Raw genomic sequence first — 6,000 nt, forward strand, 5'->3', positions numbered from 1 at the left:
AATAATAATAATGATATACTCAGATTACGCATTAGATCAGATTTGGGTAAAGTTAAAATATAACTTACTACGCATTATATGAGAGCAAATAATAATCAACCAGTCTTTTCATGCACTGGATCATATGATTAGTACGATAAGCGACTGTGCCACTCTGCTCACTAATGAAGTTGAGGTCAATGAATCTAAATCTATTAGTCAACTGTCTCCCCTTGAGCTCTTTATATAAGAAGCTGCACGATAACAATCAACATTGCTAGTTAATATTACACCTTAATATAGATTATTATATATTGAATATGCATATTTATATTTATAAGCTAACCTTATATAAGCAATGATATCAACAACTGATAATTCATCCAGTTCACAAAATTCTTTAACCTCTTTTACACCAATGAAAGAAAATGATGGCTTATCAAATAATCTTTTCTCAAACTCAATGGTTATAAAGTTTTTTCCAGATGAATGCTCTAGTGAATATTTGGATAACTCATCCATGGTAGCCTAAGCAAGGGTCATACTATGAGTCCAAACATCCTGCTACAATATTTAATGAAATATAAGTATTAAAACCAAATTAATAAATATAATAAACAAATTAATATTAAAATTATAAATAAAATCATACTTCTTGAGTGGTAACGGAGGATGGGTTCACTTCCTTGCTTGCAACGAAAGCTTTTCCAATAGGGATGATACTATCAAACCGATCTACTAGCATGTTATGCTGCATTGCTGTCAACATGAATTTCAAAGCAGCGAGTTTTTGCTATTGCTCATTGAGACATTGCTCTTGGTCATCAATTCATTGCTATTATTCTTAATGATTACTTCATATTATGCATTTTCATTCATAAGGTTTTGTGTTAATTATTAAAAAACTTTGATGGCAAGATAAATTTACCAATCCCACGAACCCGACCAGGTCTTTCTTTAGCGCCTAATGCTAAAGACAAAAGATTTTTACCATACTGGGTTGCCAGTTCACTAGATTTAACTTTGACAGCATAATCATCCTGAAATATAATAATAAAATAGGCTATAATAACAAATCTATACAAGCTAGTATACTGTCATGCATATAACCACAATATCAATCATACATTATATTAAAAAAATAGTTATACATATAATCTTTTTTGCCATTTTTTTGATTGCTTCATCTGTAAAGAATTTATCCTTTCGTAGATGTTCTTGTTTTCAGACGTCTCATTTGAAAACTTCAGTACTAGAACTCACTGATTCCTATTAAATTATCGTAATCAGAATATGTAAAATAAATGTTCATAAATATTCATTAATAAGTATAAAATAAGGGTACGAATACATATAATCTTATATTTCATATTTGCATATCCCTTTCTTGCTGTTCGATGGTGATATTGTTGTTTAACCCAAATGTTTCGTTGGTTTTTTTTTATTATCTATAAAAGAAAAAAATTATGTCAATCACATATGAAGATTAAAGGCTATATTGCATAAAAACTTATAAACAATATTTTTAGCAATGGATTTGCATACTGAAAAATCTTTTAAAAGCCAATATCGAACAAAATTTATCCAATCTTCAACATTTATCACATCTGCATATGCTATAGGGGGAACAGCTAATACATCACCTTGATCAGCCAGCAATAAAATATATTAGGTTTTCAATCTGATTTTAAAGTCTTTAAATGTTTTTTCAACAAATTACAACACAATCTTTTTACAGTCAATAGGAACGTTGAACCATTCTTAAATTATTTAACACAATTAGTAAAAACACATTGAATTTCAATTAAATGATCATTTAATAAATTTTACGAAATAGTTGAATAAACATACCATAATCGACTGTTATATATCATCCTTAAGATCATCAGAAACTCATTGCCAATTGGTGTACATAATTGAAATCCTACGACGAACAACGGTTCCAATATGAGTAGCCATCCTAATAGCTTCTTCAGAGACAAGCTGCCCACTTTGATTGAAGTCAACATGAATTTTTGTGTTACTAACTTTAATTTGTTTATTTAGGCCTTTTTCTTTCTTTTTTGGCCTATAAATTTGTCTTTTGCATGTTCAATAGAAGGAGACTACTATTGTTTAGAGTCCATAATATCTGCGATTTTGGTCATAATTATATGAATTACACAAAATGATCGTCCAAATTAAAAACTGTACTTAGTTAAATACAACCAATACCATATTACGTACATAAACCCATTTAGTAAACCAATCAGCAATGTGCTCATACACACCTTTCAGTAAACTACTTAGAAACACCATTCAGCAAACCATTCAAAAACATCATTAAGCAAACTATTCAAAAACATCATTCAGCAAACCATTTAGAAATACTATTTAAAAACACCATTCAGCATACGATTCAACAAAATAATATTACACAACAAGGTTCAACAAACCACATTATTAACAAAAAACTACACAGAAATAACATACATGCAATGATAAGTGCTTGAATGACTATGCTTATGGTGAAATTAATAAAAATATATATCCATATGTAAATAGTAATGAATCGAAAAAAAATAGCTCTATCAAATAATATAAATAATACAGTAAACAAAAATTATAAAGACATATCGATAAATAAAAAGGTGCTCACCACTGATTTATTAAAGGTTGGTGGCGACAATAGGGATAAAGAAACCAAAAGTCTAATAGAAATGTGTTTGTGGGTTTGGTTTGATTGATTCATACAGCTTTTAATCATTTTGTGTACTAATAGTTTGTGATTCTGATGTCCAAGACATGGCATGAATATAAAATTTATTAATGATAATCCCCTCAAAATTTTACGTGAAGATTATTGAAGGCATTTTTTACTAAAAGACTCCTTTAGTAATCTAAAAAATAAACTTCAAAGAAAATTATTAAAGGCATTTGTTATAAAAAAAATACCTTTACTAATTATGTACGTAAATTAGTGAATGCATTTATTTAGAATAAATGTCTTCACTAACAGTGTTAAATTTGGGTTGTGAAAAATTGAAGGTGTTTTTCACTGGAAGACGCCTTTAATAATCTTAAAAAGTTTAAGAGAAAATTATTAAAGGTGTTTGTTCTAAAAAAATGCCCTTACTTATTATGTATGTAAATTATAGGCAATTAGTGAAGGCATTTTTCTAGAATAAACAATTTCACTAAACGTCTTAAAATTTGAGCTGTGAAAAATTAAAGATATTTTTCACTGGAAGATGCCTTTAATAATATCAAAAATTTTAAGAGAAAATTATTGAAGGTGTTTGTGCTCAAAAAACACATTCAATTATTAGTGAAGGCGTTGTGCTATAATAAATACCTTCACTAAATACACCATAAAAATTGGATGAAAATTTTGAACGCGTTTTTGAGGCGTAAACGCATTTAATAATCGTAAATAATTCTATACGACTCTATTAATGGCACCTATAATATATTTAAAAAATATATAAAAGGAAATTATTGAAGGTATTTTTCTTAGTACACGTCTTCAATAATCCAGTCCAATAAATTTGTCCTTAAACTTAGCATATCCAATCACCAACTTGAAACTTGATCTTTATTATTTTGCTATTTTTTTTCTAAATCAACTACAATTTACTTTTTCTTTTCTTCAGCTTATATTATTCGAGCATTTTCTTTTAGAATCCTATTTCGACTATTCATTAGTTATTTACTGATATTTTTACTTAATTCGACTATTCCTTCAGCTTTTGCAATTGGTGATTTTTTTTTTGTTTAAATAATTTTCTCCAAAACTCACATTTCTCAAATACCCATTTTTAACCCATTATCTGCTTTCCTTTCCCTTTCATTTTCTTTCTTTTCTAGGCTTCATCTGTACCTATTTTATCTTATTTTAATCTCAACTACAAAAACTCTTAGGTATTGTCTACGTTAGCAGCGAATTTTAACATTCATAATATTAGGTACCTGATAAAATACTTCACAATAAGGAATTTTCATTTTCTGTAAGTACTGGTCTTGTTATTATTTTTTATTTAAAATATAGTAAACTTAAGTATTTGACATGTTCATTTTCATATAAATTATTTATATACATTTGGTCTGATAATGTAACAAATACTAAATGGATAAAAGTTGGATGCAAAAGTCAAGATTAAGTCAAGAGTATAAAGATAGAGTGAAAAAATTTCTTAATTTTGCATTTGAGAATACAAATGAAAATAATAAATATTATGCCCATGTGTGAGTGTGCTAATATAGATTGGCAAATGCGTTAAGTTATTTTTGAACATATAATTTATATTGAATTTCCCTTGGGATATATTGATTGGTATTTTCATGGAGAGTCTATAATGTCAAGATCTTTCATTATAGTTCTTTTAACTTCAAGGATTTTCCAACACCAACATGATCATTTTATAGCAGATGACATTGAAGGCATGTTACGATATGCTTTTAACATTCATAACCAATATTTTTGTAATTTTTCTCCCCAAAATGATGGATTTAATCATTCTAATGTTGAAATGAATGAATTTAGTGAACCTAGGATAGGTGTAATTGACTAACAACCTAGAGGAGAAATATCAAAGTTTTATAGGTTGCTCGAAGATATGAATGAATAACTTTATGAGGGCTCGAAGCATTCAATGTTATCTTTCTGTGTTTATCTTTTTCACTTGAAATGCTTATGTGGATGGACGAAAAACTTTTTGATTTTATTATTAGAGTTTATAAAAGAAATATTTCTTTTTGTAAAATTTTTTGAATCTTATAAGAAATCAAAAAAGATGATCAAGGGTTTAGGTTTCATATATGAAAAAATCCATAGTTGTCATAATGATTGCATGTTGTATTGGGGTGATAAAATAATCAAGAATCTTGTCATGTGTGTGATATTTCTCATTAGGTGGATAAAAATCTCGATAAAAGTTGAATAAAGATAGTGATGGGGTCAATATAAAAAAAAGTCTATTAAGATTTTACACTATTTTTCTTTAATATCAAGACTTCAATGACTCTTTATGTCTTTCAAAACTGTAAATTCAATGAGGTGGCATTATGAGAAGAGGACAGATGATGGATCATTGAAGCATTCTATAGATTATTTAGCATGAAAATTATTTCATTCTAGGTTTTTAGACTTTGTATCTGATCCTTGAAATGTTATGCTTGAACTAGCATCTGATGGATTCAACTCATTTAAAATGATAAGTAATTCTTATAGTACTTGACCAGTTGTATTAATTTCTTACAATTTGTCACCATGAATTGTTATGAAGCAACATACATTTATATTGTCTATAATAATTCTTGAAGAAAAAAGTTCGGGTAATGATATAAACATCTACTTACAACCTCTTATTAAAGAGTTAAAGTAATTATAAGAAAAGAGTTAAGACCTATGATGCATCAAAAAAAGAGAACTTCAATATGCGTGATGCTTTATTATAGACTATCAATGACTTTTTTACTTATGTAAATTTATCTAGTTAAAGTACAAAAGATCGTTATAGTTATATATGTTGTGCTATACAGATACGTTTGAAGTGGTTACTTAATGGTAGAAAGTTTTATTATATGGGACATCATCGATGGTTAGATGATAATCATCGATTTAGATTCTAAAAACATCTATTTGATAAAACTGAAAAGTTGAAGAGATCACATTTACCAATTAGTGGGTCTAATATCTTGTCAAATTAAAAGATATCAATTTCACTTATGAAAAATGACTCCATCAAGAAAAAGAGTAAGGGATATCTTTGAAGGTGTACGACTTTATATTACGTAAATTGGTGATACTAATACTGATGTTGGTGATCTTGATATTCAAAGTGATGAAAATGATGATGAAAATGATGATGAAAAAGATAACCCGAATGAGTCTGAGTTGTGAAAAAAACTATCTTTTTTTAGTTACCTTATTAGGAATATAATTTATTATGCCATAACCTTGATTTGATGCACATAAAGAATAATATTTAAAAAAAATTTATCGGGACAATTCTTAATGTGAATAAAAGATCAAATAATGAC

Source organism: Durio zibethinus, chromosome 7, assembly GCF_047325235.1.
Source record: "Durio zibethinus cultivar Kanyao isolate XHJ-2024 chromosome 7, ASM4732523v1, whole genome shotgun sequence".
Lineage (NCBI taxonomy): Eukaryota > Viridiplantae > Streptophyta > Magnoliopsida > Malvales > Malvaceae > Durio > Durio zibethinus.